Here is a 13,017-nt window from a genome sequence, read left to right as displayed (position 1 = left end):
AGATCCTTCACAGCAGTGTGGTTTACTGGAATGCTGCCTATGTCCAATGTAAGTAAACAAATACATTCATACAAAATATTTAAATAATCTGACCTTGTTTAATGTAATAGGTGCTTGTGTAAAACACTCCAATGCACTTTGCCACTTCTACTGTTGAGGACACTGCATAAACAAGAAACAAGGCAGAAGAAGCGAGCTGTAACAGGGGAAGGCTTCCAAAGCAAGTTTAGTATAAAGTCCCACTACTTCCAGGCCCCGCCCCACCTCTCATGCATTAAAAACTGTTCAAGGCATTTTAGCAGCTATCATTAAGGGGGGAGGAGGGGTGCAGCCACACCTTTTTTTAAATTAATGCTCTGCTTAAAAGGGTATGAAGAGCCTTTGAGCATAGATTGGGTGTTAGCTATGCTGCAAAATCAATAAAGCCAGTGTATGTTGCTCATAGGTAACTCACTGCCACTGAAATACACAATGTTTAATCTACTGAGTGCATTCTGGGAGTTGTAGTATTTTTTCAGGTACCCTCGCATGCTCAATAAATTATTACAATCACCTGTCGTCAGACTAATATTACAAGGAAGAATTAAATATATCTTTGATGGTGCTATAAAGTGAATATCAGCTGGCAAATGTCTGACATTAAATAGAGTTTTAAGGATTAGAAAATATGAGCTGCAGATTCCTCTTTCAGGTAAAATGTACAATATAGTGTGACAAGCACCTCTGGTGGTGCTCAGATAAAAAAAGAACAAGCATTTGTAATGCAATTGGTCTCACATTGTTAAAGTTTGAGCTATTGGTGTTGCATTATTTAGCAATGCCAATAGCTCAAACTTAAATAATGCGAGACCTATTGCATTGCAAATGCTTGTTAAATTTGTACTCGCTGGAACAACAAAACATCTACCCTCTGTTCACATTATCTCTGGAGCATGTTGGGGCGTAATAAAGTGCATGGGGTCGTGAATCGCAAAGAATAGTCTGGTGTCAGTATCTTAGCCTTCCATTTCAAGGGCTCTGAAGCAGTTTCCAGATATTTCAGGCTTCACGTTGCTCAAATGGGTGTCATTTCTGGCATTTCCCTCGTTTGCTCGTGAGAAAGTGTCATGTCGCTCATAGTCGTTGAGTGTCACTCATAATTACACAGAAATTATAAAAATGTCACACATAAGCAATCGGAATCTTTGGCAGCTATATGGACCCGTAATAACTGTGCTGTGTGTTCTGTATTTATATATTATTTATTAGTTGGTGACAACGCGTTTCAGCTTTACAGCCTTTCTCAAGAGCACGTTAAAACCACCATAGAAAGTGAACAGTGCAAACCAATCAGCAAACACAGAAACATAGAAAACGGACTATCTCAAAAGATGACCCAAGCAACGACATTGATTGTGTCTCTTTATAGGACTGCAGTGATGGAATTATATTATCGCAACCGATGCAGCATTTTTCAAGCAGTTATTCGTGATTTCACAACTCATTAATGATACATTGGACATGCAATGCATATATACATACTTCATGCAATTTTTACAGATTTTCAGATGGTTGTTACTTTTCCAAAAGATCATTATAATCTGTCATAATGATAACTTTGATAAATGTGAAATATTGGGTACCTGCGTTGACGAAATTGTAGGCATCATGATGATTATATGCCAAATGTTCAAATGTTCAAAAGTAATATTTGTCAATAATGAAGATCAGTGGTGGCAAATGCAGCAGTGAAGTGCCTGTGTTTTGTAGCTGTAGATACCTGGCAGACATCTCCCAGTGCTTGGAGTCCACTGTGGCACTCAGCAGGGCTGGGCATGTCCAGGGCTTGGGTTTACAATCTGCACCTCTGTTGTGCCAGGGGAAGGAGCTCCCTGCGTTGTGTGCCTCATTCTTAAAGTGCAAGTGCGTGTGGCAAAAGTAACACGACTGAGTAGTCTGCTAGGTATCGGTGTGAGCCTATATGTACATAGGGCTAGAGCGAGAGCTGGGACGTGTTTCCAGTGTATAAGAAGGCGTGCACACATTATAGGATCTGAGCTGCACGTCACACGCCTCGCGGCCTTACAACACCAAACTCAAAGTGATAAAACAACATTATTTGCTCACTGCTGTTTGCCAAGTTGCTTCTCCAATTGGCGAGAATTTCCTGCTAGTGACTGATAGCGCTGGTTCTTCGGAAACAATTTTCCTCACAGACCTTCCCCTTTATTTGCATTGCAGGTTCTATATCTGGTGAGATCCCTACTCCAGCAACACTCACCGAGTGTGGGAGATCCCTCCTGTGCTCACAGGAAAGAGCAGCAGGCAGGAGAGAGACCTGACACCATCACTCCCTGACTGTGAGAGATCCCTCCTAGCCTGACGGAAGAGAGCAGCAGGCAGAGGTGAGACCTGACACCATCACTCCCTGACTGTGAGAGATCCCTCCTGACCTGACGGAAGAGAGCAGCAGACAGAGGTGAGTGCAGACACCATCACTCCCTGACTGTGGGAGATCCCTCCTGAGCTGACAGAAGACAGACGCAGGCAGAGGTGAGACCTGACACCATCACTCACTGACTGTAGGAGATCCCTCCTGAGCTGACAGAAGAGAGAAGCAGGCAGAGGTGAGTGCAGACACCATCACTCCCTGACTGTGAGAGATCCCTCCTGACCTGACGGAAAAGAGAAGCAGGCAGAGGTGAGTGCAGACACCATCACTCACTGAGTTCGGGAGATCCCTCCTGAGCTCACAGAAGATAGCAGCAGGCAGGAGAGAGACCTTCCACCATCACTAACTGAGTTCGGGAGATCCCTCCTGAGCTCACAGAAGATAGCAGCAGGCAGGAGAGAGACCTTCCACCATCACTCACTGACTATAGGAGATCCCTCCTGAGCTGACAGAAGAGAGAAGCAGGCAGAGGTGAGTGCAGACACCATCACTCCCTGACTGTGAGAGATCCCTCCTGACCTGACGGAAGAGACAAGCAGGCAGAGGTGAGTGCAGACACCATCACTCACTGAGTTCGGGGAGATCCCTCCTGAGCTCACAGAAGATAGCAGCAGGCAGGAGAGAGACCTTCCGCCATCACTCACTGAGTCCGGGAGATCCCTCCTGAGCTCACAGAAGATAGCAGCAGGCAGCAGAGAGACCTTCCACCATCACTAACTGAGTTCGGGAGATCCCTCCTGAGCTCACAGAAGATAGCAGCAGGCAGGAGAGAGACCTTCCACCATCACTCCCTGACTGTGAGAGATCCCTCCTAGCCTGACGGAAGAGAGCAGCAGGCAGAGGTGAGACCTGACACCATCACTCCCTGACTGTGAGAGATCCCTCCTGACCTGACGGAAGAGAGCAGCAGACAGAGGTGAGTGCAGACACCATCACTCCCTGACTGTGGGAGATCCCTCCTGAGCTGACAGAAGACAGACGCAGGCAGAGGTGAGACCTGACACCATCACTCACTGACTGTAGGAGATCCCTCCTGAGCTGACAGAAGAGAGAAGCAGGCAGAGGTGAGTGCAGACACCATCACTCCCTGACTGTGAGAGATCCCTCCTGACCTGACGGAAAAGAGAAGCAGGCAGAGGTGAGTGCAGACACCATCACTCACTGAGTTCGGGAGATCCCTCCTGAGCTCACAGAAGATAGCAGCAGGCAGGAGAGAGACCTTCCACCATCACTAACTGAGTTCGGGAGATCCCTCCTGAGCTCACAGAAGATAGCAGCAGGCAGGAGAGAGACCTTCCACCATCACTCACTGACTATAGGAGATCCCTCCTGAGCTGACAGAAGAGAGAAGCAGGCAGAGGTGAGTGCAGACACCATCACTCCCTGACTGTGAGAGATCCCTCCTGACCTGACGGAAGAGACAAGCAGGCAGAGGTGAGTGCAGACACCATCACTCACTGAGTTCGGGGAGATCCCTCCTGAGCTCACAGAAGATAGCAGCAGGCAGGAGAGAGACCTTCCGCCATCACTCACTGAGTCCGGGAGATCCCTCCTGAGCTCACAGAAGATAGCAGCAGGCAGCAGAGAGACCTTCCACCATCACTCACTGAGTCCGGGAGATCCCTCCTGAGCTCACAGAAGATAGCAGCAGGCAGGAGAGAGACCTTCCACCATCACTCACTGAGTTCGAGAGATCCTTCCTGAGCTCACAGAAGATAGCAGCAGGCAGGAGAGAGACCTTCCACCATCACTCACTGAGTTCGGGAGATCCTTCCTGAGCTCACAGAAGATAGCAGCAGGCAGGAGAGAGACCTTCCACCATCACTCACTGAGTTCGAGAGATCCTTCCTGAGCTCACAGAAGATAGCAGCAGGCAGGAGAGAGACCTTCCACCATCACTCACTGAGTTCGAGAGATCCTTCCTGAGCTCACAGAAGATAGCAGCAGGCAGGAGAGAGACCTTCCACCATCACTCACTGAGTGCGGGATATCCCACCTGCAGTCACAGAAGAGGTGGACCCAAATTCATTAAACTAAAGGCGAGCAGAGGGGATGTGTCATTCAAGGCTTTAAGTGGGATGAAAAGCCGGGGGTCTTCCAGAGGGGTGTGGCCACTGCAATTAGGGGCACTGCTTAAAACACTTAAGATAAGGATCTGTGTTTAGCATAGTATGCCACCGGACTGGTATTTTGCTGTTTCTGTCCATTCATCCAGATATATAACACAACAAGTGATATTATACCTACAACAAGCCAGAACTATTGGCTTTGTCAATTGTTGTAAGTTACATACAATAAATACGCAACAGCTATCACTTAGTTGTATATAATATTCAAAATGCTACTTGCTCTTGTGAGCAAGGCTGTGGTAAGGTTAGAGCAGCCGACCTTCGAGCTGAGAAAACAGATTCGAGCCTGACGGCCTGTGATTCAAACAAGCATTTGCAATGCAATAGGTCTCGCATTTTTGAGAGTTTGAGCTATTGGCATTGTAAATGGCAATTCCTTTTATTTATGTGTTGACTTTTAAAACATAAATAAAAGGCATTGTCATTTACAATGCCAATAGCTTAAACTCTCGTAAAAGCGAGACCGATTGCAGTGCAAATGCTTGTTGATTATAGCATATTACCTGGAGGACAGGCCCTTTTGATGTTGTTCTTCCTATACCTCCCCTTGTTCGGAAAATGAATGCACCTTATACAATCTATCATATGAGCTGGGTACATTGTTGCTGGAACAACGCAACAGCAACACAACAGCAGTGGGCTTACAAGGATTTGATGTTTTTTACATGTCTGTTTGAAGGTAGCTTCTATTGATAGTTTTACAGGTTTACATTGTGCCCCAAATCATTAGCAACCACCATGGAAGCACTCTGCCTGATGCAAAGGACGTTTTACTACTATGAACAGTTTGGTTGGCATAAGTTAAGGAATAGGTTGTACTGAAACTTTTGTCTTTTTACTGGAGCATCCTGGTCATGTCTGTGTGGCTTTACATTTTGTTTTAATAATCAGATGAACCAACACCAGATGACTTGGTCTTTTCTCAACAGCTTGGTGAATATGCATATCAGAGGAGGACAATATTAAAATAGGCCCTGGACACCTCCTCAGATGGAGGGACACTACTACAGCTTATCACTGAATATAATTCCCATTCCCAGAGCATTTACCAAGAGAACATCCCCTGGAGCTTGGCTGGATAGCCTGTGGGCAGCCTGTAGATGTACAGACTCATTATGGATAGTGCATAAACTCATCTATACCAAAGGTTGGCTAGTGACAGTGAACGGAGATATTAAAATAAAGTCAGGATATGTGCTCAACTTTACATTCCATTACATGAGGCTCATCCAGATTTACACTCCACTACAGATGAAATAACTGTTTTAAATACCCCCAGTATTACATCCTCTTAAGGTAGGCAGCATAAAATATTAATGTTGAGATATTTAAAAATTCACACAAGCCTATCAGTCTCAGCATTCAAAGCGCTCCCTTCACTTAGTAACAGGGCAATGTAACATGTTCTTAGATACAAGGGGGGGCACTCTGCCTCTCATCCCAGCACAGTTCACCCCATTGCATTCTGGTAAATGCAGTACGCTTACTTCAAAGTTGCTGTAGTTTTTCACCAAAGTTGGTGCAGGTAGTGCTGTTATCTCCAGACACATGTTTCTGTGATTAGCCCAACATCAGTAGAGTGTTAAGTATAAAGGGGGTGGCCCATAAATACTACCTGACCTGGGTCAATTAGTAATGTCGCTGGAGCTTGTGTAATATGTGTTGTCGACGTTTCGACCCCTGTGGGCAGGACTGGTTGTTGTCCTTGCAGTAGGGTCTTCTTCAGGACTGGGAGGAGCACTCTGTTTGAGAAGACGGGAGACCTCCGCCGTGTGTGTATGGAATGTGGGCTTGATGAAGCTCTAATGTCCTAGGCATGCAGCATGAATGGCTTGCAAACGAGGGAACAAATCACATGAAATCTTGGTTGAAAGGCTCTGAGCTCAACAAGACAGGGGTCGAAACGTCGACAACACATATTACACAAACTCCTGCGACATTATTTTAGAATAATTTATTGTCCACTTGAGTTATGTGTACCTTCCGGGAACAATTGACCTCGTTGAGGCTGGAAAAGAATCATACCAGGAATGTTTATGCACTTATGTCACTAATACCTTTTCCCTGTCCCTTACCCTCACGTTACAAATGAACCCCCACCTCCCTTATTTTTTCCTCTTGTACACTGAGAGCACTGCAGCATACTGTACTCAAATTACATTGAATAACAGCATTGTCTGTGAATGTTAATGCTTTGAATACAACTGCAATTGGGATTTCTTCCCTTTTTTCTAAATTAAAATATTTGGATTCATGCCAGATAAATTAATGTTATGTGTTTTGCTACTATTAATTCTCTTTGCTGAATATAGTATGCTACCACAACCTTTTTTTATATACTGCAACATCAGTAGAGAGCAGAAGTAGTAGAAAGCAGAGGAAAGTCATCTGGGGTTGCTGAAATGCTGCCCAAGTCTTCACTGGTCACAGTGCCACTCCACAGGTGCACCCCAGCTGAGCTTGTTGGCTCAAGGGAGCCTTTCAAAACACAAGGGAGGGATCACACTGCACTCTCACCCCACTTGTTTTTAGAGCTGGCTTTACATTATTTCACAGTTGTGGTATCGGCAGCTTTTCCTTTCTATACCAGACATCTACTTTTAGACCACTGCATTTCCAGCTTAACACCACGGTACTGGTGCAGCAATCAAATAAAAATGTACATTCCCCCACAGTACGGTGGTTTCCAACTTTACACCCCCTCCATTTTGGTTAAGTAGCTTCTCAAATACCCTCTGCTAGTTTACAGGGACGGCTTTTCTCGCTTTACAACATATTAAAGTAGATTTGCATTCAATTAAAAAATTATCTAGTTCGGTATTTATTAACACTTCTAGATTTTTGCTAAATTGCAATATTCCTGGCCACAGTTTCTCATAAGTCAAGCGGCTTTATAATTGCCGCTGTCACACTACGACCTGTACATGCACTCAGAGTTGTGCACTTTAAGTATTTTAAAGTAATTACACTCCACAGTAGCTAGCTGATGTATATTCGTCTTCACAGCCCATTACAGTTGTGCTTATTAAATGCCTAACACCCACATGAGGTTGCAATATTTACACGTCATATGTTACAAATGATGTATGCTCACCATGACATCATATCATAGCCGTGAGATCTTATGCTTTGGGATATTTTTTAATTTTAAAGCGGAAAACACAGTGGCATCTATAATACTTGAGAATCGTTATCTAATCCCACCCATTACATTGGTGTAGCTTCGGCTACAGTTTTCACCAAAACACACTGTGTGAAGCAGCTCCTAAATGAGGAAACGCTCCAGCTGCGTGGTTCTGACGTCAGAAGATGCTCTTGAATAGTTGTTGATGTCATTCAAGTCCTATCTCTAGAATGAGCAGTGAAGGTAATCTCTTGTCACTGCTATTTTTTCAATATACACCAATGCGCATGACAGTCTGTGTAGCTGGACTTACAATGTGGCTAGGCAGCCTGGCGTTTGGTGGACTAACGTTTGTGTTGCAATACTGTTTAATCAGAGGTGGTGTCATGTGTAGACATTCCGGAAGAGAAGAAGGTTCAAAAGCTGAAAGTGGCTGACTGCATGGAGACAGCGGGCTACATTTGCTTTAGGAAACGTAAGGAGGCATCAGGGAGGCTTAACAAGAGAGCAGTCATGGCCGACACTTGCTTAGTACATGGTCACAATAATCCTTGCTAATACAAGCCATATTTTTACTTATTTTATGGATTTGTTTTTTTACTCCTTATTAATTTGCAATAGTTCTTGCATAACAAGAAAGCGTGCTCACAAATGCTACAGTCAAGGATGCTCAATCACCTGATATTTCCCCCTAATATGCTGCCATTGCTCTACCTGCTGCGGTTACTTTGCTTGCTCAGTGAGATTATTTTTAGTGCGACAATTCCATATCCAGCTCAGTCCAATGTTTTCTATGGTATAGGTAAATTACTTCTTGCTAAATAAGCCCCAGTTGTGATACGAATGAGTGAATGTGCTGCTGTCACTCCATCTCCTGTTTAGTATCATGGATGCGATATTTTCTGTTCAGTGTGGTTTGCTAAAGCTGCATTTCTTACCATGAGCCAGTCCCATTCTGCACCTCAGTATCACCGCTGTACCAATCTCTTGCATGCATTGCAACAATTCTTGCTCCACTATCCTACTGTGATTTTATGTTGCTAAACTCATATTTCTTGCTCACTTTCACGGTTGAAGTGAATGATATCGAGGCCTCGGCATTCCTGCATGCATGTCCGCGCCTTGCGACAGCCTAGAATGCCCAAACTTGAACCATGAGCTGGACCAAGAATTAATCATCCAAGATGTCAATAGAAATTGTTTTCATTTTGACAGATACCGGGGTTTGCTTTGAAGGCCATTAAAAAAGTCTAATTATCTCAATTCAGTGTCTGTAGATTCCATTTGGTAGCGCACTGCTTAAGCCTTCACCCTGCACTCTTTTTTATTTTTTTATTTTGTAATCTTTGAGACACCTTGTGAGTAGACTGAGGGAACTGATCTCAGATATGCCACCAAATGTGGACTGGCCAGCCTCGAACACAAAGCATTGTGGGAAGGCTTGATTGATATTTGCTTTCGGACAAAACGGAAGTGAGCATCGCATCAGCAGCCAATAAAAATACATCTAACAATAGCAATTACAAAGTTTAACTAATGGCAAGCAGCAACACAAATGAGCCGGCAATAGGCGGAGTTTCACCTAACATACTAAGGGGCAGATTTACAAGAAAGTGACGCATCTGTAGAGATGCGTCACTTTCCCTGCACCACCATGCAAAACCCTTGCGTCACCATGGATGCGCCGTATTTACAATACGGCGCATCATGGCGCAAGGATTGACAGATGCGTCAGAAATTGTGACGCATCTGTTGACGGAAAATTCACGCATTGCTGGAGTTGTGTCGCAATCACGGCGCAACTTCAGCAAGGCGTGTTGCGGCCTATTCCCAATACACTGCGTCACTCCTTACGCCTGTTTCAAGCAGTCATAAGGTTTTGATGCAGTGGTGTCCTAAAAGTCACGCAGTGAAATCTTGTATATTTCACTGCGTCACTTTTACGAGGCTTTCCTACGTGGGAACGCCTACCCTGCATACATTATACCCGATGCAGGTATAATGTTACGCAGGCCTTTACAACGTGACGCATCTTCCTAGATGCGCCACGTTGTAAATGGGCCGCAACTTTTACGCCGCTGATGCATCACAAAAGTGACGCAACGACAGCGCAAAAGTGACTCAAGGGGCTTGTAAATATACCCCTAATTACTTAATGCCTCGTAGAGGCAGCGCATGCGCTGCCTTATGCAAGACCTAAAAATGAATATATCCTTGTGTAATGTAACTGGTGCTCATGTAAAGCGCTCCAAGTTTGCAGTATAAAAACTGGAAAACAAGTCACTTTGAAGTTACATTAAAGGCTGTGACGGGTTGTAGTATTGAGGGGTTAAGTTTTTTTTCCTTCCCTGAGGTTAAAAACGGAGAGCCCGATAGGGACCCATCTCGGCACCTGCTTTTAACAACTGTAGGTGCTGAGCGCCGGCAGGACTCGGGCCACTTAAAGCCCTGGTGTCATGGTCACAAGATTTATTGTCTCTGTAACTTTGTGAAGTTCCATCCTATAACAAGTATTGGCATAGCCAATAGGTCTCGCCTTTGGGACCTTATAAGTGTTTAACCATGCAACAGTTGATGTTGTTGCAGGAAGGATATTGTGCTGCATAACTAAACACTTATAAGACCCCAAAGGCGAGATCTATTGGCTATGCCAATGCTTGTTTATACACCTTTTGAACTTAAAAGAAGACTGGACAGGGCTCAAGTTCTTGTTACAGCTTTCAGGTATGCTTCAGAGAAACTACTGGACAGAATTGCTCACTTAATTGTTGAAGTAGGGAAAAAAGAACATGTGACTAACAATAACAAGGTAGGACATTGGTTTCCTGACAATGGTGTTGAAACTTTGGCAAGTAGAGTAAGAACCGTCTGAGCATTTTTAAATTGTAGTTTAAATGTATTTTTAAAATTGTTTTTTTTTAAATTAACAAGTAGAACTTGGGCAAAAGAAAGTTGCATGTCATTACAAACTACTGCGACAGGATATGCATAGTCACAACTCACAGCATTAAAGTTCTTCTTTAAACAGGCTTTGCAACGGTCTTTCAAGTATCGAGCAGCGTACCACAATTGCTGGCAACCCTCCGCCTGACACTTTGTAATTGAGGGAGGAATAAGAGTACAACAAACGAGTATTTCATGCCCACATGTCCACGGCCCTGAAACGGAATGTTGTCCCGATGGTGGTATGTGGAGGGTTGAATGTCCTTACTTGTTGAACATCTTGCTTTTGGTTAATTGGTTGAATAGTCACTAACACTCTAGACCTGCAGCATGGTACAGGCTCTTTAAACTCTATAGTATAATGGAGGTATTTTGTCAGATAAATAGAGATGAATGTAGCTCATGGGTTTTTGGGGAGCAGCAAGGGAGTAGCAGCGGCTTGATGACTGCTGGTTGCGTCCGTGCTCAGTACCCACGTTTTATTTATGAAGTATTCTTCCCTCTTCTGTAGAAGGGAATATTTGTGGGATGGGAGGGTTTTATGTCACTCATAGTTGGGGTTTTCAGTGTGGGTGGAGGAAGGGGATAGCTGGAAAGAGTTTCTTTTTGGATTGTGGTACTATATGCTTACACACAGGAATACCTCATGATATTACATTGCCTAAGAGGGGGAGGAGTAGCCACTCAATAGAAATAACATGCAGTAGGCCTGTAACCGTCGCTTTACTTTTAACATTAAAAGTAAAGCGTGGGTGCCGTGATTATAGTAAAAGTAAAGAAATAGATGTTTTTTCTTTTTCTTTACTTTTGCTATATTCATGGCACCCACACTTTACTTTTAATGTTCAAAGTAATGCGCGGGTGCCGTGATTATAGCAAAAGTAAAGAAATAGATGTTTTTTTCTATTTCTTTACTTTTGCGAAAGTGAAAGTCATCACGGTGCTAATGACCCGTGAAAGACAGCTGGCGGCCGGCTGCGCGCGTACACGCTCACGTGAACGCAAGCGCTAGGCCAGCCAGCAGCACTTTGAAAACTCACCTACTAAATGTCTCTCCGAGCAGCGCATGCGCGCAGACTCAGCGAGACCTACAAAGCACAAGTACCAGGGAGAATATCTTAGTAACAGCGAGCATTCTATTTTGTACAAAAATGTGTTATGAGAAACATGAAACAGAACCTTCTTTTGAGTTTAAAACTCGTGCACGAAATTTGAGTGAAGATGTTTCGGGATGTGCTTCCTCATGGAGACGCCTTACCACACAGCTCTCTGTCTCTCTGTGAGCCATTCAGAGTATGAGCCACCCACAGACTCACACCATCTATGAATATTCATTTAATTTTCTCCAATGCCCTTGTCCCACAATCCCACACAGATCTGCATGTGAGTGCTATGAAGTGTGATATGTGCGGGGTGTCACTGAGCCATGGTACCTCCTGTCATCTTCTGTGCAACATTGTTATGGTCTAGGCTGGCCAGTACATCCTGACACTGCCCCTAAGTCACTAGTACATCTGTGGTGAGAAGTGTAATGCTGTGGGGCACTAGGCCCCCATGAATAAATAACCATGACACGGACACTGATACTAGTGCGCAGAACTGGCCCAGGGCACGTGCGCCCAGCCTCTTTAATTAACAGGGTCCCATGTCCTCTGATGCCTGTGTTGGGTGGGTGTGTGGTCGGGTGTAAGCCAGCCCTCCGGGAGTCGCTGGTACAACTGCAAGACTAGAACAGTGACCAGCAGGTCACTACATCCCTCCCAAACGTTATTCAAACAGGAACAACAAAGTCCAACCTGGAGGAGAGAATAAAACAATAACAGAAAATTTCCACTGAGTCTATTCAGCTGCTTGCAGAACAGGACGATGGTACAACTGCAGCTAGGATCACCAGTTCTGCTTGGCACAGTTCAGTTGTGCCCTGTGGGTCCGGTCCTCCTCGGCCCGGATGCGTGGAAGTTGAAACCAAAGTCTCTATATGTTCGGTTCTCTGTGACGGTGCAGATAGAGTGATAGTGAATCTAGTAGATGAAATGTTTGTTAGCTACAGCATGGTGGAGTAATTACAAACATCCCTCTCTCACCAGGATGCCCCTCTCCCGGGTGTTCCTCTCTCACGGAATGTCCTGGAGGTCCACCTCACTAGGTTTCCATTGGACTGGGTGTACTTTGCCGTGTCACTCCAACGCCACCCTCTCGGTTTGTGGGGTAAGCGCTACGAGTCCCACCTTCAAGTCCCTTGACCCACCTGGAGGGTAGTTGTTTCCTGATAGGATTACTCCTGCCACCTAGCATGAGATCTTCGTCTTCCTGGGACCTGTGGAGTAGAGGCGGTAAACTCCTCTCTTGTAGCGGGAGCCACTCTCACCGGCTGTCCCTGAGGCTTTTGC

At 44.8% G+C, this 13,017-nt stretch overlaps 1 protein-coding gene across 1 annotated transcript in view; it reads left to right on the top strand.

The window, feature by feature from the left end:
• The first annotated feature begins 2,190 nt into the window (after nucleotides 1–2,190).
• Nucleotides 2,191–13,017, top strand: part of LOC146863708 (uncharacterized) — a 93,888-nt gene continuing 83,061 nt past the window's right edge. The window contains exon 1 of the mRNA XM_085627853.1: nucleotides 2,191–2,458. The gene's annotated coding sequence lies outside the window, so the exon portion shown is untranslated. The remainder of the gene's footprint in view (nucleotides 2,459–13,017) is intronic.

The sequence above is a fragment of the Triturus cristatus genome, chromosome 2_1 (genome assembly GCF_964204655.1).
Source record: "Triturus cristatus chromosome 2_1, aTriCri1.1, whole genome shotgun sequence".
NCBI classification, from domain to species: Eukaryota; Metazoa; Chordata; class Amphibia; order Caudata; family Salamandridae; genus Triturus; species Triturus cristatus.
This window is presented reverse-complemented; position numbering and strand designations above follow the sequence as displayed.